The sequence below is a fragment of the Lathyrus oleraceus genome, chromosome 7 (assembly GCF_024323335.1).
Source record: "Lathyrus oleraceus cultivar Zhongwan6 chromosome 7, CAAS_Psat_ZW6_1.0, whole genome shotgun sequence".
Lineage (NCBI taxonomy): Eukaryota > Viridiplantae > Streptophyta > Magnoliopsida > Fabales > Fabaceae > Lathyrus > Lathyrus oleraceus.
In genome coordinates, this window is record NC_066585.1 from 41,473,941 (window position 1) to 41,501,325 (window position 27,385).

The 27,385-nt window shown below is 39.7% G+C and overlaps 1 pseudogene; it reads right to left on the reverse strand.

Annotated features, from left to right (window-relative positions):
- The window catches only part of LOC127101912 (pentatricopeptide repeat-containing protein At3g14730-like), a 41,771-nt pseudogene extending 16,920 nt beyond the window's left edge, over nt 1-24,851 (reverse strand).
- Between the last annotated feature and the right edge of the window lie 2,534 nt (nt 24,852-27,385).

A 27,385-nucleotide genomic window follows, 5' to 3' on the forward strand; every position in this document is an offset into this window, starting at 1 on the left:
GTTTTTCCGGTATTCAGACCGAAGAAGTTTCCGACGATCAGGTCGATGTACTTATGGCATTCAAACCAATTTTCGCTTTGGTCGGTCACCCGTTTCATACCTACAACCCGGTATACATGGTGTTCCTTCCTGTTTGCGTGACCTTGATCCCCGAGTGGAGCGGGTTTCATGAAATATTTCTCCAGCAGAGTTCATCCCACCAGTGGATTGGACAGGTTTCAGTAGCAGGTCGATACCTACATCCCCAGCTGGGTCGTTTCTACTTGTGAACATTGTGGGTCGTCCCCGGCGAAGCAACAGTTTTTCCCCGAAGCAGTCTACTTTATCTGAGGTGTCTGAACCTTATCCCCAGAAGAGTTGCCTGGTTTAGTTTCCCCCAGCGGAGCTTTCATTTCCCCAAGCGGAATTTTTGTGGATTGATTGAGCTATCCTCAGCAGTTTACCTTTGTTTTCCCCTAGCAGAGTTGCCTTTTTACTCCCCAGCGAGTTGCCTTGTCCTCCTCTGGTGGGTTTGTGTTGTTGGTTCCCCAGCAGTCGTGTTGCTTCCCCCAGCGGATTTATCTTGAAGATCCCTCAGCACAGTCGTCCTGTGTATCTCTCCCCGCAGAGTTCTTATCATTTTTGCATTGCATATAGTAAATCATTGCATCCTCAAACTGCGTAGCATTTCCATCCCACATGGAGCATTACGCCATAGAAAAATTCAAACATATGCATTCATGTGTTCGAAACCACATCAGACCGTATCCCCCGGCAGTGGCGGATCATCTTTATTCAACATCAGCACCAAGTCAGCTACAGTTGCTTCGACAGCATTCAGATTTGATTATCCCCACAAAGGTTTATTTCCTCACCCTATGGTGACAGAGGTTTATTTCCTCACCCGATGGTGACAGAAGTTTGTTTCTCCCCAGTGAGACTCCCAGCAAGTGATCAGCCTTGCCTTGACATATCTCAGTTTTGATCTTGTGATACCGGTAAGTGTCATGTCAACACCCGCGTGTGTCTTCTTTGTTTTGGTGTCGGTAAACACCATTGCTTCGGTGTCGGTAAACATCGAGTTCCACCCAGTCATCGGTAAATGTCTGGTCATTTCTTTTGATGTCGGTAAACATCATCTTTCGATGTCGGTAAACATCGAGTCTCACCCAGTCATCGGTAAATGTCTGGTCATTTTTTGGTGTCGGTAAACGCCATTGTTTCGGTGTCGGTAAACATCGAGTCTTTCCTTCAGTCATCGGTAAATGTCTGATAATCCCCAACAGAAATCCCCAGTAGAGTCATCTGTAAATGTCCTATCTGGTTTTCAGTTGCGAATATTTGTTTGTCTCTCACCAGTAAATGTCTCACCCAGTCATCGGTAAATGTCTGGTCATTCTTTTTGATGTCGGTAAACATCATCTTTCGATGTCGGTAAACATCGTGTCTCACCCCAGTCATCGGTAAATGTCTGGTCATTTCTTTGTTCTCTTGTTAATAAAATCAGAATCCCCAGAAGTCGTCGGTAAACGGTTTGTCTGGTATCACCACAAAGATTTTGTTCCTCCCCAAGCGGAGATGCCATCGGTAAATGGCCCGGTTTTCTTCGATATCGGTAAATATCGAATTCTCAGTTGCAGCAGCCATCGGTAAATGGCCTTGATATCGGTAAATATCAAGTTTGCTTTGAAGCCACCATCGGTAAATGGTCTCGCTTCCTTCCAACATCATTTGTTTCCCAGCAACCATCGGTAAATGGTTTTGCTGAAGTTGATATCGGTAAATATCAAGTTTTAACCATCGGTAAATGGTTTTGTTTTTCAGAAGATTGTTTTCCCCCAGCCGCCATCGGTAAATGGTCGTGCTGAAGTTGATATCGGTAAATATCAAGGTTCCAGTTCTTTAACCATCGGTAAATGGTTTTGTTTTTCTGAAGCTGTCGTGCAGTTGTCATCGGTAAATGACGTGGTTCCCTTTGTATCATATCCAGTCGGTGCAAATTTCTACGGTTCTTTTGTATTCAATCCCTGTTTACCCTGAAAGTCTGATAGCCGTTGCTCTCATCCGTTCGGGTTCCCAGCTGATTGAATAGGGGCAGCTGTAGCACCTCAAATTTGCACCTATCATTGTGCATACCATCTCATATTAGGTCATAACATATCATGATACATTGCATAGCATTGCATTGTCCCCAGTTGCCTCAAGAGCAAGCAAGCAAGAATTAGGTCAAACTGATCAGGAGGTCAGTCCATCAATCAAGCAAAGTTGTTTCTCACAGAGCAAAAGCCCTAGGGTTTGTCCATCAAGTTCACATGACCTGGAGGTCTTTTTGAAGTGTTCAAGTCAAGGGTGGAAGGCTCAGAGGTCAGCAGTCAATGCATAGCCAGGCAAAAACCCTAGAAAGTCAACAATCAGTCAAAGCAGTGGATGGTGGCCATTCTTGTGGAATTTGGGCACCATGACCAATAATCAAGAGTTCACACAACTTGGGACATCATTTGAAGTCAAGGTCTCAAGGAATTAGGGTTTGGAGTTCATCAGAAGTGCACAGTCAGTCCAAAACCCTAGAAAAGTCAAAGTTGGTCAACTGTGGTTGATTCTTTGGTTCTGATGGATGGAAATGGTTTGAAGGAGCTTATTCATGTCCTAATAGGCCTCATGTGTCATGGCAATCAACATCATGGAAGAATTTGAAGCCAATCAGAAAATTTCCAGAAATAGAAAGTGGACCTGTAATTTCAACTGCCAAAAATAGAAACTTCTTGATCCTCAACTTGCATCATGATACAAGCTTCAAATGAGTTTTTGCCCAACATGAAAGTTGAAGGTCTTGTTCTCCCATTTTCAAAAAGTCCAAGAACTCTCAAATCCCATGTGTGGTTGTCAAGATATGATCAAATCATTTTCACCAATTTTTGAACTTCAACAAGCCATATCTCTCAAACCATAAGGCCAAATTTGGTGGGGTTTTTTCCTACAAACCACATTTTTCATCCTCTTTCCAAAATATAAATTTCACTCATCAAAACCTTACCATTCAAAATGGCATTTTTGGACCTTTTCATTTAAATTCAAAGTTTGACCAAACTTTGACTTTTTGAATTAGGACTTTTTTCACCATTTTGCCATTTGAGATTGCTTCCATACATCATTTGTGATTTGTCTAAAGCCTTAAACCATGTTCATATCACCATTATACCACCATTTTGGACCAAAAAGCAAAGTTGACAAATTGTACAATTGGTCATTAAGTAAAAGCAAGGTACAGCAATTCTTCAGCAGACCACAAAACAGCAAATCAAATGTCCTTTTCTGCAGCATTTCACAAGCCCACTCGACCAGCATTGCACCTCCCTTGTTCACTTGTTTCCAACTTAGCAAAAATGCAATTGAGTTCATTAACACTAAACCAGTTTAGTATGTCATTAGTGGATGTTAAACAGACCATATAAAGCCTTTCTTCTGCTGAATCCAACCCTAGTTTTTGACAGCCACCAAACAGAAAAACACATATTCTCTTTCTTGCATTTTTGCATTTGAACAATTTCTGCAAAACCCTTGAAGAAACTCGAGCAAGCCTTGCATCCTTCATCATCCAGCCCATCTTGTGAAGCTTTTTGAACCACCATTTATCAACTGGAACCTTCCCTTCATGTCCTGTTCTTCAAAGCACACAACAATGGCAGTTGGAGCTGCGAGGTTTTCCAAGCATTCTTGAACCTACCTTCTTCAAGTATTCAACATTGCAAAGCACAAAGGTCATCTGTTCGAGCATAGCAACCTCAGAATACCACTGCTTCCTCCATTTCTTCACAACCAAGTAAAAATCTCGATCTCTTCATCCTTTATGCCATGATACGCTTTAGATAGATTACATGATGCTGATTCTAATGAATGTTAATTTGCTTGAAATGGTTGGTTATGCTGAGAGAAACATGGTTTTCATTTTTTATGCTTGAAGTTATGTTCCTTCGATTTGCTCATTTGTGGTGAATTCATTGAAAACCATTGCTATTTTCTCTTTATTTGAGGTATGAGGATGCTGTTAACATGTTTGATTTTAATTTCTGGGCATGTGGAATTTTAGAGTTGCATGAAGATGATGAAATGCTATGCTGCTGTTATGATGAATTTGCCAGAATTTTGCATGAATGTGTATGTGTTATGGCTGTCTAGATATGCATGAACATGACTGTACCATTCCCTTGCTGTTTACCATGCTTGGTTTGATGATGATGGACATTGGATGATGAATGCATTTTGCTGCTGTTTAAACCTAACTATGTCCAGATTTTTCTCAGGATTTTGTTTGGTTTGTTAGTTAATGTTGCATAATGATGTTGTTTAGCTGTCATGTGGTTTGCCATGACAGAATTTCGATTGATGATGATTCATGAGCATGATGAATATGCCATGCTGCTTTTTTCGAAACCCTTATACCTTTTCCAGAAATCCAGATCGTATGTTTTGGTTGTTGTTTGTTATATGCTGTATGAGCATTATGAATGTGTTTGTTAGGTGGTTGCCATGATTGTTTGATTTCGATTTGTCGATGAACCATGAAGTTGGATAATGCCATGCTGCTGTTGTTGAAACCCTGGTTTTCCTAGAAATCATGTTTTTATGAGGGTTGGCTATTGTTGTTGCTCATGTTGCATGAAGTATTTCAATGCTATGCTGGTCGAATTTTTGTGTTGCTGTTGATGCCATATACCTTGCTGCAGTTTAAAACCTTATGAGCATTGTCCTGAAATCCATGTGAAACATTGTTGTATGCTGTTGTTTGGTTGCAGTAGGCACATTACCAATACCATGCTGTTGTCTGTTTGTTTGGTCGAATGATGTTGATGTTCATGATGCCCAGCTGCATAAACCCTTAAGAAACCCTGCTGCTGTTTTGCTATCCTAATATGCCCAGATTTTCCATGGTTAATGTTTTGTTGTTGTTGGTTAATACTGCATGATGATGACGTTTCATGGCCCTGATTATTGGTTGATTGCTGTGTTCATGTGTTGTTGCTTTGATGATGAAGCATGATGATGAATATACTATGCTGCTGTTTTGAACTTGCTCATAAAATCCACATGTCGGTGTTTGTTGTATTTGGTCATGGATGTTGGTTTGTTATATGATCATTGTTACATGTTGCTGTGCATTTGTTGTTGGTTTTGATTGATTGATGAAGCTGAACATGATACCATGAGAAAATGCTGTTAGAAACCCTAAGGGTTTATATGAAAACTCAGAATTTTGAACCATTGGCCAAATTACTGTTCCATTGGCTGGGAGCCAATCAGAACATTTCGTTTTGCCTTGCCAAAACGCAGAGTTTTAATTAGTGAGCTCAGAATTACACAAATGCCACGGTTGACCTTGGTTTGACCCCATATGCCATGCTTATTTGCTCATGCTTCATCCAAATGTTCATCAACTTCCATAATTCATTTCTAATTCATTTTAACTCCAAAAATTGTGGGATTTTTTTGCATTAAACTCATGAATGTGTCCTCTATTTTATGGTGAATTTTAATTAATTTTTCAGTGGCTGGATTTTAAATGATAATTGTTTTTCCAATATGTATGCATAAATGATACATTGTGCCATTTCAATTGTGAAATACTCATGTTGCATCCAATGAGCTTGAAATTTTTTGTGGAGAAAATAGTCACATTGATCTTCACTTCCATATAAAGTTTGTGGATTTCCCATTTGTGGTTTGCTGGATATGGTTTTTTTGAAGTTATGTGTCACATTTGGTGTCATACCATGATCATGCATTTTCCCTAATTTTGTTCACATGCTTCCTTGCATCCAATTGACCCCATTTTTTGCATGAATGATCCTTTGTATGTCTATTTCATGTATGAATTTTCTTGGAATTAATCTTGCTGTTTTCCATTTGATTGTGAATTTTCTTCCATGCTTGGTCATTTGTTGACTTTTTGTGCTATACATTGCCAAATCTTTTGGGAAATTCTCATAACATATCACATGATCATGCAATTTCATATGTGATAACTAGACATCTCAAGCTTTGCATTGGTGTTAATCTCATTCATTTCTCATCTGTTTTCAATTTGATATGATTTTTTGAAGTTGACCCATGCTTGTTGACTTTCTTTGTACATGCTTGAACTTGGTTTGACTTCATGATTTTAATTGACTGCCTTCCTCTCATCCAAATGCCATGAAATTTTACATGTATACCATGTTAGATGTTAGGATTGAGTGTGATTTATTTGATGATTTTTGAAAATGTTTGGGTTGACTTTTGATGCAAGTCATTCTGTTGACTTTTGTATGCTTTCCTTTGCCTTACTTTGACTTCAAATGTTCATGAAATGATAATAATGCATGATTTGAATGTGGGCCCAATTGTGATAGCTTCTCAAATGTTTGACCTTGACTTTGGTTGACTTTTACTTGCTGCTTTGACTTTTTCTTCCATCCTTGACCCTAGGCTAGTCCTAGTGGTCTTCTGTGCTTACAATTGAGCTATTGTTTCAGGTTAAGCACCAATGCCTCAAAGACCATTCAAATTTGTTTGAGTTGAATTATATATTGTGCTAACCTTTGTTTTGTAGGTGTGACTCACATACTTGAGTCTTTGTGCCTTGCACAATTGGTCCCTCTGTGGTTGACTATTGGTTCATTTTCTTTTGATTTTGATTGTTGACTTGTTTACTAATGAGTTTGACTTTTTCAGGTACACTTTAGTTGCTTTAGTTGCTTGCTTTGCTTTTAGCAATTGCTTTTGAGGTATAATTACTTCTTCTTCATGTAGTCTGGAGACCCGGTCTGTTATTTGACCGGGCAAACTGTCTGAAGTCCTCCTTAAGAGGCAATGCCTGTGTTTGTTTAAATTTGTCCCAAGCAGGAAAAGTCCTCATTTGAGGCAATTGGTGGAAGGTAGGGATAAGAAATCTATCCCCCACTATTCAGTGAGTCATCTCATTGCTCCCATTACATGGTTGAAGCACTGAGATAAAAGCCCAAGATCTAATCGAGTCAATAATGGGGAAAGAGTTCCATCTTTCTGAGCTCCCCCACTTTCTATTATTTGATGCTCTCCCTGATTAGGGATAGAAGCAATGAGGCACACCCCTCATCTCCTTTCATCTGCTTCACCTTAGCCTCTCAATGGCAAGGTTAAGAGCACACTTACCCTATTCCAGTTGGCCCTAGTGCCTAACCTTTTGCTTGAGCCTCTTGTATGCATATAGAGTGTGCTTCTTGTGATTGTGATTACCTGTTTGCTTTGCCTCTTTAGGTGTAGCTTAGACTTGCCCTTGTGCAAGGTAGGTTGCGCTTGACTTGCTTCCTGTGCAAGTCAAGTCTGTGTGGCTTGCTTCCTGTGTGAGCCATGCTTAGAACTGTTTGGCCGAACTACGGCAACTCTGATTCTCATGTTCAGGTGAGATACGTAGGCACGAGACGCGATGTCTTGCCGAGTTTGACTAACCACTAACATCTAATTCTTTTCTCTCACCCCTGTTGTGATTGAGATATCCCCTTTCTCTTGCCCTGGTTGCAATCGAGACTTTGCTTTTTCCTGTGTCTGCTTAGGATAGGTTGGCCCTTGTGCCATTTAGCTAGAAACCTTAACTTAGGGTTGACTTTGCATGACAACATCTAGGCTCGAGTCGTAGTCTCCCTAGAGTTGTGTCTCCCTCTGTTATCTGGTTAGGCTAGATCCTTTATCCCTGCGTAGGGGAACTACATCGCCCTGATCTTCACACCAGATGAAGTATGTAGGCAGGAGATTGAGCTGATCTCTCCGGGCGCCTTTTCTTTTCTTTTGTGTTTGTTTGACAGTCGTAGGCTGAGTCCCAGACTCCCTATCTATCTGTTGTGTTGTTTAGATTCGGATGTCAATGTAAGTCCAGCGATTGGCATTTGGGCTCCACGTTTGCCTCTTTGTGTGTGTTTAGGTTCGGATGCTGACATAAGTCCAGTGATTGGCGGTCGGGCTCCACGTTTGCCTGTGCTTTGTTTGTTTGTGTGCGTGTCAGCCGAGCTACGAATGCTCTGATTCTTCTCTCGTCCGAGAAGATACGTATGCATAGGATGCGACATCCTAGCGAGCATGTTTCGTTTCCCCAGTCCGAACTACTTCGACTCTGATGTCTATGCCTGATAGACTAAGTAGGCCCAGGATACGATATCCTGCCGAGTCAGTCTCAGTCAGTCTCTTTTGTCTCTTTCAGCCAGTGTGTGTGAGTTTGAGCAGTGTTTTAGCAACCAATTTCCTTTCTAGTGTGCGTGGATCCCGTAGAATACTACGGATGCGTAGGGTGCCTAACACCTTCCCTTCGCATAACCGACTCCCGAACCCATTCTCTTTGGTCGCGAGACCATGTTCTTTCCTAGGTTTACTTCGAGCGTTTCCTTTCCCTCTTTTGGGATAAATAACGCACGGTGGCGGCTCTGTTGTTTCTTTCTTTTCCCGCCGGTTTTTCGCGCGATGCGACACTTAGCATTACATGATATTCTATAATGCTTATTATATTGATTGAGGAACTCACCCTTACAACTATTTTTCAGGTAACAAGCAGTGATTGAGTAGAAGCTAGTCCTTGGAGTCTAGTGTAGTTCCTTAGTGGGTCATGCTCTGGTAGATGTAACATCGGGATGGGATGTTTTACTATGTTTTCATTTGGTTGTTGAACAACTTTACATGTAATGTATTACATGGTTTGAATGTTGTTAGTTTGTATCCGCTGCGTATTATGCAAATGTTTATTTTGATAAATAAATGAGTATGACCAGATATTTTGGAACACGGTGTGAAGTGTCATGTGTGACACCCTTAGTTGCATATTTACTCTGATTGATATATTGCTATTTTAATTAAATATTTTGGGGTATTTTAGAAGGGTGTTACATTAGTGGTATCAGAGCATAGTCGGTCGAGTCGAGTCGTAATTATTCTGTTCCCCTGTACGGGATAGGTGTTGTGTAACCCTATCAGTACTTATTGTTTTAGCTTGTTGGGTTTTCAGAATAGAGATGGCTGGAAGAGGTAGAGACGATGCTGCGATTGCTGAGGCTCTGGGTATGCTAGCTGGAGTACTTGGAGGGAATCCGAATGTTGTGGGAATGGGAGCTGCTCGTCAACTGAGTGAGTTCCAGAAGAACAATCCTCCAATGTTCAAGGGAGCATACGATCCAGATGGTGCTCAGAAGTGGTTGAAAGAGATTGAGAGGATCTTCCGAGTGACTGAGTGTGCCGATAACCAGAAGGTCAGGTTCGGTACGCATATGCTGTCAGAGGAAGCAGATGATTGGTGGGTTGCTACCCGCACTGAGTTGGAATCTGCTGGGAATGCTGAGATCACTTGGGCTGTGTTCAGAGAGAGATTCCTGAAGAAGTATTTTCCAGAGGATGTTAGAGGAAAGAAAGAGATAGAGTTCTTGGAATTGAAGCAGGGCAACCGGTCTGTTACTGAGTATGCTGCTAAGTTCACAGAGCTGTCGAAGTATTACACTCCCTATAACGAGGCTACTGGGGAATTTTCGAAATGTGTGAAGTTTGAGAACGGGTTACGTCCCGAGATTTAGCAGGCTATTGGGTATCAACGGATTAGAGTGTTTTCTGATTTGGTTGACTGTTGCAGGATTTTTGAACAGGATACCAAAGCCAGAGCGGAGAGCTATCAGCAGAGGGTTGATAGGAAAGGCAAGAATCAGAATGATCGTGGGAAACCGTATGCAGCTGGCAAAGGTTTCCAGAGACAAAGTGGGATGAAGAGGCCTAGTGGGGGAGACTCTAGTGCCCCTGCTAAGTGTTTCAGATGTGGTCAGGCTGGACATCGTATCCATGAGTGTACCAGTAAGGAGAAGAAGTGTTTTAAGTGTGGCAAAGGTGGTCACTTGGCTGCAGAGTGCCGGTTGAAGACTGTGACTTGTTTCAACTGTGGAGAGGTGGGTCATATCAGTCCACAGTGTCCTAAGCCGAAGAGAGAGAACCAGTCGGGAGGCAAGGTTTTTGCTTTATCGGGTTCTGAGACTTCTGCAGATGATCGTTTGATCCGAGGTACGTGTTATGTTAATGGCTTTCCTCTTGTAGCTATTATTGACACAGGTGCGACTCATTCCTTTATATCTTTGGATTGTGCTGTGAAACTTAAGTTAGAGATATCTGAGATGCATGGTAGTATGGTGATTGATACTCCTGCGAAGGGTTCAGTGACTACTACTTCAGTTTGTTTAAATTGTCCTTTGAATATTTTTGGTAGAGACTTTAGGATGGACCTAGTGTGTCTTCCACTAGTGCAGGTTGACGTTATTCTGGGTATGAACTGGTTGGTGTTTAACCGAGTCTATATCAATTGTTTTGATAAGACTGTGATCTTTCCTGAGATTGAGGAAGGGAAGAGTTTGTTTCTATCTGCAAGGCAGGTGAATGAAGCAGTAGCAGATGGGGCAGAGTTGTTTATGCTGTTAGCGACTTTAGAGGCTAAAGATAAACTGGTAATTTGCGATTTAGCCGTAGTGTGTGATTTTCCTGATGTGTTTCCTGAAGAAGTGAATGAATTACCGCCAGAGCGTGAAGTTGAGTTCTCGATTGATTTGGTACCTGGTACTAGGCCGATATCGATGGCTCCGTACCGTATGTCTGCTGTTGAATTAACTGAATTGAAGAGTCAGTTGGAAGATCTGTTGGATAAGAAATTTATTCGTCCGAGTGTGTCACCGTGGGGTGCACCAGTGTTATTGGTTAAGAAGAAAGAAGGTACTATGAGGTTGTGTGTGGACTACAGGCAACTGAATAAAGTGACGATCAAGAATCGGTATCCTTTGCCGAGAATTGATGATTTGATGGATCAGTTGGTTGGTGCGAGTGTGTTCAGCAAAATAGATTTGAGATCTGGGTATCATCAGATACGTGTGAAAACTGAGGATATTCAGAAGACTGCTTTCAGAACAAGGTATGGACATTATGAGTATTCTGTAATGCCTTTTGGTGTGACTAATGCGCCTGGAGTATTTATGGAGTATATGAATAGGATTTTCCATCCGTACCTAGATCAGTTTGTTGTGGTGTTTATTGACGATATTTTGGTGTATTCGAAATCGGAAGAAGAGCATGCTGAACATTTGAGAGTGGTTTTGGGAGTTCTGCGGGAAAAGAAGTTATTTGCTAAACTGTCAAAGTGTGAATTTTGGTTAGAAGAAGTTAGTTTTCTTGGTCATGTGATTTCAAGAGATGGTGTTGCTGTTGATCCTTCTAAGATAGAAGCGGTATCTAAGTGGGAAGCTCCGAAGTCAGTTTCTGAGATAAGGAGTTTTCTTGGACTTGCAGGTTATTATAGGAAATTCATTGAGGGATTTTCTAAGTTGGCGTTACCGTTGACGATGTTGACTAGAAAGGGGCAAGCTTTTGTTTGGAACTCAAAATGTGAAGAAGGTTTCCAAGAGTTAAAGAGAAGGTTAACTACTGCTCCTATTCTGATATTACCGAGTCCGTCAGAACCATTTGAGGTTTACTGTGATGCTTCATTGTTGGGTTTGGGTGGTGTGTTGATGCAGAATAAGCAAGTTATAGCTTATGCTTCGAGACAACTGAGGGTTCATGAGAGGAACTATCCGACACACGATTTAGAGTTGGCAGCCGTGGTATTTGTTCTGAAGTTATGGAGGCATTACTTGTACGGGTCAAGATTTGAGGTTTTCAGTGACCATAAAAGTTTAAAGTATTTGTTTGATCAGAAAGAGCTGAATATGAGACAGAGGAGATGGTTAGAGTTTCTGAAGGATTATGACTTTGGTTTGAATTACCATCCGGGTAAAGCAAACGTAGTGGCTGATGCATTGAGTCGGAAATCATTGCATATGTCTATGTTAATGGTTAAGGAACTGGATTTAATTGAACAGTTTAGAGACTTGAGTTTGGTGTGTGAAAGTACTCACAATAGTGTTAAATTGGGAATGTTGAAGTTAACGAGTGATATTCTGGATGAGATTAGAGAGGGTCAGAAATCCGATGTGCTTTTGGTTGATAAGTTGACTCTAGTGAATCAAGGTCAAGGTGGTGAATTCAGAGTTGATGAGAATGGTGTTTTGGAATTTGGTAATCGGGTGTGTATTCCGGATGTTACCGAGCTTAAGAAGAGTATTCTTGAGGAAGGACATCGTAGTGGCTTGAGTATTCATCCTGGGGCTACGAAGATGTATCATGATTTGAAAAAGCTATTTTGGTGGCCGGGAATGAAAGGAGAAATTGCGAGTTTTGTTTATTCTTGTTTGACTTGTCAGAAGTCAAAGATTGAGCATCAGAAGCCGTTTGGGCTAATGCAACCGTTGGTTATTCCAGAGTGGAAGTGGGATAGTATCAGTATGGATTTTGTTTCTGGTTTACCGAGGACAAGTAAGAATTTTGAAGCTATTTGGGTGATTGTTGACAGATTGACAAAATCGGCTCATTTCATTCCGATCAGAATGGGTTATCCGTTAGAGAGATTAGCTGAGCTGTATATTGAGAAGATTGTAAGTTTGCATGGTATTCCGTCGAGTATTGTTTCGGATAGAGATCCTAGATTTACATCGAAGTTCTGGGAAGGTTTGCAGAGGGCTTTGGGAACTAAACTGAGATTGAGTTCTGCATATCATCCGCAAACTGATGGTCAGACTGAGAGGACGATTCAGTCATTAGAAGATCTTTTGAGGGCTTGTGTTTTGGAAAAGGGAGGTGCTTGGGATTGTTATTTACCTTTGATTGAGTTTACCTACAACAATAGTTTTCATTCGAGCATTGGTATGGCACCGTTTGAAGCTTTGTATGGTAGGAGATGTCGGACACCTTTATGTTGGTATGAGTCCGGTGAGAGTACTGTAGTTGGACCGGAGATTGTTCAACAAACTACGGAAAAGATTAAGATGATTCAGGAGAAGATGAGGATTGCTCAGAGTCGTCAGAAGAGTTATCACGACAAGAGGAGGAAGTCACTTGAGTTCCAAGAGGGAGATCATGTGTTTCTTCGTGTTACTCCGATAACTGGGGTTGGTCGAGCTTTGAAGTCGAAGAAGTTGACACCTCGATTTATTGGTCCTTATCAGATTTTGGAGAGGATAGGGGAGGTAGCCTATCGTATCGCTTTACCGCCGTCACTTGCGAATTTGCATGAGGTTTTTCATGTGTCTCAGTTGAGGAGGTACATTCATGATCCGTCGCATGTGGTCCAAGTAGATGATGTCCAGGTGAGAGATAACCTGACTGTTGAAACATCACCTATGAGGATTGAGGATCGAGAGTTGAAGCAGTTGCGGGGTAAAGAGATTGCTTTAGTAAAGGTAGCTTGGGGAGGACCAGCAGGTGGCAATGTGACTTGGGAACTTGAGAGTCAGATGAAGGAGTCTTATCCAGAGTTATTCGCTTGAGGTATGTTTTCGAGGACGAAAACTCTCTTAGTGGGGGAGAGTTGTAACACCCCGATAAAATAAGATAATTATTTAATTTAAGTTAATAATATATTTATTAATTTAATTAAATAATTGGAACATTTTTATTGGAATTATTATTATTGGATTATTTTATCATTATTTTTATTGGAATAAAAGTTGGAATTAGAAAAGGTCCCATTTGGTAAAAAAAGAGTTTTCACGTGAATACAGAAAAACGACTCTAAAGTGGAAAAGGGAAAAGGGCAAAGAGCCAGAGAACAAGGGTTGAAGAGAGGAAAAGCTTAAAGCTCAGAGATTTGTCGGATTAACTCAGGTAAGGGGGGTTTATCGTCGATTAATGGGTATTATGGGATAACATGTAGTGGGTAGTGATAGGCCATTGATTTGACTCTAATTGGAATGATGCATGATGAAATTGTGAACTTTTGGATGAACGAAATTGGATTTTGATTGAAAGGAATTCGTAGGAATTAGATGTAAAAATGTTAGAATTGGTGAAATTGAATAGGGTATGATTCGTGTTAGATGATATGAACGATTTATGTGCAAAAATTGGATTGTAGGAGGTTGGAATTGGGAGATCTCGTAGCAGAGAAGACCATAGCAGATCTGGAAATCTGGTTTCTGGTCATACGCGTATGGCATTAGGCAATACGCGTATGAGATGGTCTGGTACGCGTATGGCACTAGGCAATACGCGTATGGATGAGGAAGATGATGTTTTGAACGTGGTTTGGTCTCTGTTGGTACGCGTATGGGGAAGTGGTACGCGTAGCATACGCGTATGAGATAGGTGGTACGCGTATGGGGTTTGGCTGAGAAATGGGCCATACGCGTATGGGACTAGGCAATACGCGTATGGGCAGGATTGTGATTTTTCTGTGCTGATTGTTGTGCAGTTTTTGGTTGTTCAGCTGAGTAATGTAATTTAGCTGATGTATGATAGAGTAGGGATCATTTCCCGTTGTTTTGAGTAGTATAGGTATTAGTAGAGTGTGCTAATGCTGTGATTGATTATGTATTATGACATGATATGATTATGTGGTGAATATGTTGATGATGTATGATGATATGCATAATGTTGCGAATGTATCTATCATGTATGAAATTATGAATGGACTGTTTATGGCTTAGAGTGTGAGCATATGTCCATTGTGGATGATTGTGGATGTTGCATGACTAAGTGATTTAGCTTGCATATTGTGGCCTTTATGGTGGTAGCTAATTCCCATGGTGAGGAATTAGTGAGTTAGTATTGTGGATTGTTGTTGATGTTTGCATGCTAGGTGATTAGCGTGCATATCATAGCCCTTGGGGTGGTAGCTAATTCCCATGGTGAGGAATTAGTGAGTGAGTCACTAAGTCTCAAATGAGTGGGACTAGTGAGCTTGGTAGCCGTATCTGGATTTGATCGGTGAGGTTGAACTATATGTTCACGAATAGTCGGTACCGCATGCATGGAGTCTCATTGCATAATGTATGTATGACGTATAATATGAATGGATGTATTCCAATATTATACGTGTGTTTGTGTTGGCATTGGGTATGAGTATGAACTGTGTTGATATGGAGTATGCCATTTGTGTTGATGTGCCGTTACCAAATGTGTGATATGATTAGGGTGATTAATTGTGTTATTACTTAGCATTACATGATATTCTATAATGCTTATTATATTGATTGAGGAACTCACCCTTACAACTATTTTTCAGGTAACGAGCAGTGATTGAGTAGAAGCTAGTCCTTGGAGTCTAGTGTAGTTCCTTAGTGGGTCATGCTCTGGTAGATGTAACATCGGGATGGGATGTTTTACTATGTTTTCATTTGGTTGTTGAACAACTTTACATGTAATGTATTACATGGTTTGAATGTTGTTAGTTTGTATCCGCTGCGTATTATGCAAATGTTTATTTTGATAAATAAATGAGTATGACCAGATATTTTGGAACACGGTGTGAAGTGTCATGTGTGACACCCTTAGTTGCATATTTACTCTGATTGATATATTGCTATTTTAATTAAATATTTTGGGGTATTTTAGAAGGGTGTTACAGTTAACGCATATGGTTAACCGGTTAACGCAAGGCAAAATTCACCCGTTCGGCTAACTCTGCGTAATGTGATCGGTCGTCGAGATTTAATTTGGTTTTAATTAATTAAAAGAATTAATAATAATAATAATAATGTGTTTATTATTGTCTTGTGGTGATCGGTTATGGCCTTAGTTTTCCTTTATTTTGTTTTGGATTTTAAAATACGACCTGCGTGTCGTGCCTCTCTTTCAATCTCTCAATGTAACTTCTTTTCTCATCTCACTCCCTCGTATGTAAAATGAGTTTCTTTATGTAATGTAATGTTATGAAGAAAGCAAAGAAGACAGTGCCAAAGGAGGACAACCTTGAAGATCTTGCTTGAAGAAGCTTAGATCGTTATTAGGTTAGCTTAGGTTCTCTCATTGGCTTGGGAGAACAATTGCGCTAGGGGCCATAACTGTTTCATTATATATGTATGTTGATGCATGTGTATGTATGTTGATGCATGTGAGAGACGATTTATATGATAAATAAGCCGGTGAGATCAGAATAATTGCAAATTCCCTCAAATTAAATATTAAGTTTATGCTTTCCAAGTTTTAACACTCATCAAGACTAGTATCAGATAATGTAGGTTTCGCCTACGCGAGGTGCATGTTCTATATTAGTAAGGTGCGATGGGATAATTGTAATATCCAATTGTTAAAACAATGGGTCAAACTTGACTAAACAAATTATAATAAGATTATATATGTTTAGAAGCAAGAGTTGGGAATTATCCATGTGATGGATTGGAATAAGGAGACTAAACAAATTATAATAAGATTATATATGTTTAGAAGCAAGAGTTGGGAATTATCCATATGATGGATTGGAATAAGGAGTTATTCACCCAACTAAAATATTTGAGAGTTGTATTAGATACAATTGGAAGGAGTTCCTACCTAAATAACCTAGTTTTGTGTAATCTGCCTACGCGGACTTAGAACGAAGTGAAATATGGATCTCGACCCACTAGAAAATCTTCCAACGGGATTTTCCGAATTAAATGATGAGGGTCATTTGTTTTGAGTAAAATAGTGGGAGCATATTTAATTAAAGGCCTAATTAAATATGTCAATGATACTTATATTTTCATTAATTTTTATGTAGATTACCATGACAACAAACACCTCTAACAACATCTTGCGATCAATCCTTGACAAAGAAAAATTGTCTGGGACAAATTTTCTGGATTGACACCGAAACCTGAGGATTGTCCTCAAACATGATAAAAAGTTGTATGTCTTGGAGAAACCTGTTCCTGAAGAGGAACCTCCTAGTTCTGCACCTAAGGCAGAAAGAGATGCTTATAAGAAGCATGTTGATGATGCCAATGAAACTGCTTGTCTCATGCTAGCTACCATGAACTCAGAATTGCAAAAGCAACATGAGAACATGGCAGCGTTCGATATGATCGAACACCTGAAGATGCTCTATCAAGAGCAAGCGAGGCATGAGAGGTTTGAAGTTTCAAAAGCCCTTTTTCAAGGCAAGTTAGCTGAGGGAGCCCCTGTAGGTCCCCATGTGCTCAAGATGATTGGGTATGTGGAAAACCTTGAGAGATTGGGTTTCCCCCTCGGAAAGGAACTTGCGACTGATTTGATCTTGCAATCGTTGCCAGATAGATTCAATCAATTTGTCCTAAATTTCAATATGAATGATATGGACAAATCTCTTCCTGAACTGCTCGCCATGTTAAGAACTGCTGAGCAGAATCTGAAGTCAAAAGGGAAGTCCATTCTGATGATCGGAAATGGAAAGAGACAGAACAAAAGGCCCACTAAGCAGGGTGATAAAGGGAAAGGCAAGGAAGTTGCCAAACCCAAACCCACCGTTGCTGCTTTAAAGCCTAGTGGAGGCATAGCAAAAGAAGGCACCTGCTTCCATTGCGGTAAGACCGGACACTGGAAGAGAAACTGCCCAAAGTACCTGAAAGATAAGAAGAATGGAGTAGAGACTTCAACTTCAGGTATTTTTGTTATTGAAATTAATTTATCTACTTCAGCATCATGGGTATTAGATACTGGATGCGGTTCTCACATTTGTACAAATGTGCATGGACTAAAAAGGAGTAGATATTTGGCAAAAGGTGAAGTCGACCTACGAGTTGGCAATGGAGCAAAGGTTGCTGCTTTAGCCGTAGGAACTTATGTATTGACTTTACCTAGTGGTTTAATAATTCAGTTAGAGAACTGTTATTATGTACCTGCAATTAGCAGGAATATTATTTCCGTTTCTTGTTTGGACAAGTTTGGTTTTTCATTTATAATAAAGAACAATTGTTGCTCAATTTATTTGAATGATATATTCTATGCTTCTGCACAAATGAACAATGGACTATATGTCCTTGATCTTGAAATGCCTATTTATAACATTAATACTAAAAGGATGAAACCTAATGAGTTAAATCCAACTTACCTTTGGCATTGTCGATTAGGCCACATAAATGAGAAACGCATTTCCAAACTCCATAAAGATGGACTGTTGGACTCTTTTGATTATGAATCATATGAGACATGCAGATCTTGTTTAATTGGAAAGATGACAAAGTCTCCATTCACAGGAAAAGGTGAAAGAGCTAATGATCTTTTGGCCCTCATACATACTGATGTATGTGGACCACTGAACATACCAGCCAGAGGAGGTTTTCAGTACTTCATCACATTTACTGATGATTTCAGTAGATATGGTTATGTGTATTTAATGAAACATAAATCAGAGTCCTTTGAAAAGTTCAAGGAATTCAAGAATGAAGTACAAAACCAACTAGGTAAGAATATTAAAACTCTTCGATCAGATCGAGGTGGTGAGTATTTAAGCCTAGAGTTTGATGACCATCTGAAAGAGTGTGGGATCCTATCCCAACTTACTCCTCCTAGAACACCCCAATGGAATGGTGTATCTGAGAGAAGAAATCGAACCCTGTTAGACATGGTCCGATCCATGATGAGTCACGTCGATCTTCCAAACTCCTTTTGGGGACATGCACTATTGACAACAGCTTACACACTTAACCGTGTTCCATCCAAAAAGGTTGAGAAGACACCATATGAGATATGGAGTGATAAGAAACCACATATGTCTTACATGAATATTTGGGGTTGCAAAGTTTATGTGAAACGACAAATTTCAACTAAGCTTGAGCCCAAATCTGACAAATGCTTATTTGTGGGGTATCCTAAAGAAACAAGAGGGTATTACTTCTACAATCCTTCAGAGGGAAAAGTGTTTGTCGCTCGAACTGGAGTTTTCCTAGAAAAGGATTTTATTTCCAAAGGAATCAGTGGGAGGAAAGTAGAGCTTGAGGAAATTCAAGAATCACAAAGCATCGATACACCTATGAAGGAATTAGAGCAGGAAACACAAGTAGTTGTGAAAGAGCAACCTGCTCAAGTAGAACAAGACCAGCGTAGGTCAAGCAGGATACGTCACCTACCTGAGAGATATGGATATCTCATAACAGATCAAGGTGATGTATTACTCATGGATCAAGATGAGCCTGTGACCTACCAAGAGGCCATAATTGGTCCCGAGTCTGAGAAGTGGCTAGAAGCCATGAAATCTGAAATGGATTCCATGTACACAAACCAAGTTTGGACCTTGGTAGAGCCTCCTGTAGGAGTCAACCCTATAGGATGCAAGTGGGTCTTCAAAAAGAAGACTGACATGGATGGTAAGGTACATACCTATAAGGCAAGTCTGGTTGCAAAAGGATATAAACAAATTCATGGGGTTGAATATGATGAAACCTTTTCACCAGTTGCAATGCTTAAATCTGTTCGGATTTTACTTGCTATCGTTGCATATCATGATTATGAAATATGGCAGATGGATGTCAAAACTGCTTTCCTTAATGGGAATCTTCTTGAGGATGTGTACATGACACAACCTGAAGGATTTGACATACCAAAAGAAGCCCAAAAGATATGTAAGTTACAAAGGTCAATCTATGGATTGACGCAAGCTTCCAGAAGCTGGAATCTTCATTTTGATGAAACAGTAAAACAATATGGATTCATCAAGAACGAAGATGAGTCTTGTGTCTACAAGAAGGTTAGTGGGAGCATGATCGTTTTCCTGGTATTATATGTAGATGACATATTACTCATTGGAAACGATATCCCTACCCTACAACAAGTAAAGTCTTGGTTGGGGAAATGCTTTTCTATGAAGGACCTAGGTGAAGCAGCCTATATATTAGGAATCAGAATCTATAGAGATAGATACAAAAACTGCTTGGCCTAAGTCAGAGTACGTACATAGACAAAATGTTGAGACGCTTTAATATGCATGATTCCAAGAAAGGATTCATACCTATGCAACATGGCCTGTGTCTATCAAAAACACAATCCCCTTCAACTGAGGAAGAAAGGGATCGCATGAATAAGATTCCATATGCATCTGCAATAGGATTTATCATGTATGCCATGTTATGTACTCGACCAGATGTCTCGTATGCTTTAAGTGCAATGAGTAGGTACCAATCTGATCCTGGTGATGCCCATTGGGTAGATGTCAAGAATTTCCTTAAGTACTTGAGAAGGACTAAGGACTCATTCTTGATATATGGAGGTCAGGAAGAGTTGGCTGTATTTGGATACACCGATGCTAGCTTCCAGACAGATAAGGATGACTTTAGATCGCAATCTGGTTACATGTTTTGTTTAAACGGTGGCGCTGTGAGCTGTAAAAGTTCAAAGCAAGATACAGTTGTTGATTCTACAACCGAGGCCGAGTATATTGCTGCCTCAAGTGCAGCAAAGGAAGCTGTTTGGATCAAAAAGTTCATTAGTGAACTTGACATAGTTCCTAGTATTGTGGATCCCATTGGTCTCTATTGTGATAACAATGGTGCTATCACACAAGCTAAGAAGCCTAGATCTCACCAACGATCCAAACACATACTTAGGCGTTATCACCTCATTCGAGAGATAATAGATAGAGGAGATGTGAAAATATGTAGAGTACATACACTCGACAATATTGCTGACCCACTGACAAAACCTCTTGCGCAGCAGAAGCATGATGGCCATACTAGATCTATGGGCATTAGGGATATGCCTGATTTGCTCTAGTGCTAGTGGGAGATTGTTGGTGTAAGCCCTAGAGGCCAATACTTTCGGTACTTGTATCGAATTATTTATTAATAATAAAAGGCATTTTTCTTTATTATGTTTGTTTAATAAAGTCCCTGGAATAGATAGTCCGTTTAATGTATCAAGTATGACTTAATCATGAGATCACATTAAACATAAGGACACTATTCTTAAAGTATTCGTAGTCAAGCTTTATTGTGAAGTGGGATAATATTAAAGCATGAAGACTATTATGTTTGTAGACTGATGATCACGTCTCATAGATCATGGATAAAGAGTTATCAAGTCTTAAACATAGGTATGAATATTAAGAGTAATATTCATACTGGATTGACCCGCTATGAGAATACTATATAGAATGTTATGCAAAGTGTCATAAGTTATTCTCATGGTGATAATGGTGTATACCACTCTTCGACCTGAAACCACTATGGACCCTAGATGTAGAGTCGAGTGCTTTATTGCTGATCCAACATTGTCCGTAACTGGATAACCATAAAGGCAGTTGATGGGTACTCCACGAAGCATGCTAAGGGACATGAGTGACCTAGATGGAATTTGCCCATCCTGCGTAACAGGATAAATGTCTATGGGCCCAATATTGAACTGGACAAGGATGACACAGTCTATGCCTTGTATTCAATATAGATATAAGGGCAAAAGGGTAATTATACACATAATTATTATCACAGAAGGATTTGTCAGATCACATGACATTTTCGTGTCTTGTGTAGCAGTGATGTGTTGCTAGATACCGCTCACTGTTTATTATATTAAATGCGTGATTTAATATAATTGCCAACGTCGCGAAAACCTACAGGGTCACACACAAAGGACGGATTGATGAGAAATAGAGTAATTAAGGAACACCGTAAGTACGGTGCACTTAAGTGGAATACGAAATATGGTAAGATACCACACACTTAAGTGATTTTGGGCATATTATAAGATATGGGCCAAAATACACTTAAGTGGACTTTTTAGCTTAAAGCCCACACAAGTGGTTCTATAAATAGAACCCTTGGGTAGAAGCATTGTCACTCTTGCATTCCATTTCTCTCTCTCTCTCTCTCAATCAAAGTCTTCATTCGTAACAGCTAGCACTGAGATTGAAGGAATCTGTTCGTGTGGACTAAGTAGAGACGTTGTCATCGTTCAACGTTCGTGATCGCCACAAGAGGTAACGATTCTATCACTGATCATGCCCATTCGTAAGGATCACTAAATGGAGAAATTTTTAAATTCCGTTGCGCCTTGGATGGCAATTCTCCTTCAGACACTACCTTTAATTGCTTTCTGAAATCGATATTCAATATCATACTCAGATGACAACATCTGCCAGTGGAAAATTCTCCCAGTTAAAGCAGGCTTATCAAAAATGTAATTGATCGGATCCATTTTGGATATCAACCAAGTAGTATGATTCAACATATACTGGCGCAGACGCTTAGCAACCCAAGCCAATATGCAACATGTCTTCTCAAGCATAAAATACCGAGTCTCACAGTCGGTGAATTTCTTACTGAGGTAGTAAATTATATATTCTTTCTTTCCAGATTCATCTTACTGACCAAGAACACAACCCATACTCTCTTCAAGCACAGTCAAATACATGATCAACGATCTTCCTTCAACAGGCGGAGACAGAATCGAAGGCTCGAGCAGATATTCCTTGATATTGTCAAAAGCTTTCTGGAAATCTTCAGTCCAATCACAAGACTGATCTTTCTGAAGAAGCTTGAATATAGGCGCACATGTGGTAGTTATATGTGATCTAAATCTTGAGATATAGTTTAAGAGGCCGAGAGAACCTTTGACTTGCTTCTCAGTTTTGGGCGCAGGCATCTCTTGTATTGCTTTGACCTAGGTAGGATCAACTTCAATACCCGTCTCGCTGACAATAAAGCCCAACAACTGACCAGAATGAACACCAAAAGTACACTTATTGGGATTCAAGCGGAGTTTATATTTCCTCAAACGCTGGAATAACTTCAACAAATGCTCAACATGCTCTTCTTCATCACTTGACTTAGCAATCATATCATCAACATAAAATTCAATCTCTTTATGCATCATATCATGAAAAAGAGTGGCCATAGCTCTCTGGTACGTTACACCATCATTCTTTAAACCGAAAGGCATCACTCTATAATAGAATGTTCCCCATGGAGTAATGAATATGGTCTTCTCCATATCTTCAGGTTCCATCTTGAACTGATTATAACTGGAAAACCCGTCCATAAACTAAAAGACTTCGAATTTAGTTGTATTGTCTACCAACATATCAATGTGTGGCAGAGGAAAATCATCTTTTAGACTAGCTTTGTTCAAATCTCTATAATCAACACACATGCGAACTTTTCCATCTTTCTTAGGAACATGCACAATATTCGCCACCCATTGTGGATATTCAGAGGTAACAAGAAAACCAGTATCAATCTGCTTTTGCACTTCCTCTTTAATCTTCACTGCCATATCAGGGTGAGTCCTTCTCAATTTCTACTTGATCCGCGGGCATTCTGGCTTCAAAGGAAATCTACGCTGCACAATCTCATAATCCAAACTAGACATATCTTGATAGGACCAAGCAAATGCATCAGAATAATCTTGAAGAATATCAATCAACCCCTTCTTAGCTTCTAGACACAGTTGAGACCCAATCTTGACTTCCTTCACATTATCATCGGAACCCAAGTTGACCAATTCAATATGCTCTTGAAACGGCTGAACGACTTTCTCCTCATGCTCAAGCAAACGGGATAACTCATCAGATACTTCTTTATCATCATTTTCTTCCTCAACTTCAAACACAGGGAAATCAAAGTTTGGAGAGGGAGTAGGATCATTATATTCAATGGGTTTGAGAACCAACTTGCATAATGATTTGATATTTTGATTTTAGAGAAGTGGAGTGCAAACAAATATTATGCAGATGGAAAGATTATTATTTATTTATGTTTTTTGTGATTACCATTTTTCAGAAAAACCAAAAATCAAAAATAAAACATCGTAGATGTGAATGAATAAAATTATATTTCATTGTTGATAATAAAGAAAATGCCCAACAATGTTCACTTCTCTCTTAGGCATAGGAGAAGGATTTTTCTCAAAAAAAATAAAAAAAATTACTTAGAACGGTGAATGACAGTAGGAACATGAACAACAACTCAATTGTTGCAAGTTTGGCCATGCGTCACAAAGTTGGCGCAAGCTTCGTCTTCATCACCATTGTCTTCAATAATTGCAACTAAGTGTTGATCATTCTCATGAATGAACCCTCCACTGCGGAAAGTTGGTTGCATAACCTTGACATTGGCGTTGAATGGCCTTGGTTGAAATCTGAGTCCTGCCATGTTCTTGTTCTCGGCGAATTCTATAACACGACCCCACTTATCAATGCTGCCAGCTTGAATAGCCTCTTGTGCATCTTTTAAAGAAGACATGGGTGCCCCGACTTTCTTTAATTCATCAGCAATGAACAAAGCTTGGAACGGTGTTCCAACTTCCTCCTCAGCATCAACATACGTGAAAGATGACAAATGGGTCACCAACAATGCCTTCTCCACACCAACAATGACAAGCTTGTCGTTCTTCACAAATTTCAACTTCTGGTGTATAGTAGACGTCATAGATCCATCTTCATGAATCCATGGCCTTCCCAACAAACAGTTATAGGCCGGGTGGATATCCATTACCTGGAAATTAATTTGGAAATCACTCGGACCTATCTTCATTGGAAGTTCCACTTCTCCAATAACAGTTTTATGAGAGTCGTTGAATGCTTTAACAACTACGCCATTGTACCTCATCTGGGCGCCTTGATAGGAGAGTCTTGACAAAGTTGACTTCGGTAACACGTTCAGTGATGACCCTGTATCAACCAAAACATTGGACAGAGTGTCCTCCTTGCAATTCATCAAAATGTGCAGTGCTAAATTATGATTTATGCCTTCCTCAGGAAGCTCTTCATCACAAAAACTCATATTATTACAAGAAATGATGTTGGCAACTATGTGGTCAAACTGATCCACAGTAACGGCGTGTTCAACGTAGGCTTATTCCAACATTCTCTATAATGCTTCTCTGTGCGCTTTAGAATTCATTAATAATGATAGTACAATGATTTTTGACGGTGTCTAGAGTAGCTGCTCTACAACATTGAATTCACTTCTTTTGATTAACCGTAGCACCTCATCATCGTCGTTGGTCTTCAATTTGTTGGATTCACTAGACTGACACATTGTAGCACTAACTGGATTCACTACATGAATCTCTGCCTTCTTACCTACTGACATATCTTATACAACCTTCAGTAATACCGGACTGAACACACGACCACTACAGGTTACCTTTGTTATATCTGTAATATTTACCACTGAGTCTGCAACTAGTAGAGGAACCTCTTGACAATTTTTTTTATCATAGTGGCATTTTACTGGTATGATACAACTTTATCGGACATATAGGGGACGGGGCTCGCTAACCATATAACCAACAGCGATACCGATCTATTGACATTATTGTTATTGTTGCTATCAAACTAAATGACTACCCGCTCAGGGGTTTTGAACACTAGTACAATGACATTCACATCATGTCCCAAATCCCTCGACTGTTGAATCTGGATTACATTCTCATCCATCAAGAGGCACATTAGAGAATTCTCCACAATTATCTATAATATCCAAGCTACTCAATACAGAGTCATACCAAACAATATCGTCACTAGTGAGGAACATAAGCCTCTGAGACCACCGTAGAGATTTTTTGTTCTCCACAAAATCAGGCATCTGAGGCAAGTGCGAAATAAACCACTTATATAGAAGAGGAACACAACACATAATAGTTCCACCACCTTTAGAATTTCTCAAATGCAAAGAAAAATACACGTCACCCAACAGAGTAGGCCCAGGATTTCCAATCAAGAAGATTCTAATGGCATTAACATCAACAAAACCATCAATGTTAGGGAACAAAGCTAAACCATAGATGAGCAACACAAAGATAGCTTCAAAAGCGTCCATACTACCGGCTTGAGCAAAGATGGTAGATTTTCTAATGAGGAACTCAGAAGTCAACCCAAAAATACCTCCTTTCTTTACCCAATGAGCCTCAATCTCAGACTTCTTCAGATGAAGAGCTTCAGCTATGAGATAAGATCTGGGAATCTCCTCAAATCCATTAAAAGGCACCTTGTCAGAAATAGGTATTCCTAAGAGATGGGCATACTCCTCTAATGCAGGCACAAACTGATAATTGGGAAAAGTGAAGCAACGGTAGAGAGGATCATAAAACTGAACCAACACACTCAAGAGTCCTTCAACCACATCAGTAGATAACACAGACAAAATTTTCCCATGACGTTGCTTGAAATCCAAGGGATCTAATACAAAGGATGATAACTTCCTTAACTCTTTCAAGTCGGGACATCTGAAACTGTACTTCTTAGTTTTCCTTCGTCCATAATCCATGGTCTGAAAATATTTGCAAATAAAGCCTCAGTTCCTTGAAGTTATTTTTCATGTGACGAATGTTATGATGCGCATGAATGCATGGATGCAACAATCACAAATAAGGGATCACACACAAGGCAAACAAACAAAGGTCAAGGGATGAATTAAGTCATTATCAAGATCAACCATCCATTTTTGTGGATTATGGTTTTCACCTTATCAACACCCGAGTTCCATTGATATTGACAAGACTTGATTGGGTCAACCAAGAATCAAAGGGTTTGTTGTGAGTCACGAGCATGGAGTCGGGTTAAGAACCATCCCAAAGGAGTGTACTAAGGATAAAAACCTATAGATCATGTTCTAAAAAGTTCCTAAAGTCTTAATTCCATCTATTGGATATTATATGTTAGGATGATTGACTCATCAACCCATAATATTCTCAAGAGAAACTCGTCTGAGTGTAGTATCGTGTAACAACTGTTATCAGGTCTACACCTGAACAGTCTCTACACTACATCCTAAATAGGCCAAGTTGGGTTAAATGTTTTACGATCCTCGGCTTCTCGGACCCTAAATCGGAGAAAGTAATGTCTAACCATAAATAACTTGTGTGACATCAATAACTCCAAAAGGGTCTCCACTTAGTAGATGGGTCTCAAGCCAACATGTTAAGGACTACTCCACACAAGTCGAACATGACTATACCATCCTCATATCTTAATTGCACTCAAGTTAGGGTTAGAACTTATCTCACCAATCATAGGTCACCAAGCACAACAAGCAGATTATATCACACAAAACAAATATACAAACATCAAATATACAGTTATATACACATAAAAAAGTAGGTTAAACCCACTGAGGACTACTCCCCAACAAAGTCTCCACTTAATTTCTGTAGCGGTAAATTCATGACCATTAAGTTATGGATAAACTTAACATCAATAAAATCAGAGTCGCCACCGCGCTTTTATTGTTTCCAAAGGAAAAGGGAAAAGTACGAACAAAACTCAAAGATAAGAAGTTTTCAAATCAAAACTAATAAAATGCCAGAGATTACATGTAAGGGGGTTGGTTACACAGAGGGAAGGTGTTAGCACCAAAAGTGTCTTAGGTACTCCTAGGGAGCCCTTTTTTATGTGCGTATGTGTTTTTGGTATAAAAGATGTTTGCAATAAATAGAGTGTGAAGATGAGAAAAGAATTCAGTAATTATATTTTTGTGTTTGAAAAGACCTTCGGACTTGTGCCCACGTACCAACATAAAAATGAGGGATCAAAACCTCGTAGTTCGTGGTATCAATTTCAAAATGAGTGGATTTCTTTTAATAAAAAATTAAGTATACAAGAGGCACAAAAGGATCCTACAAAATT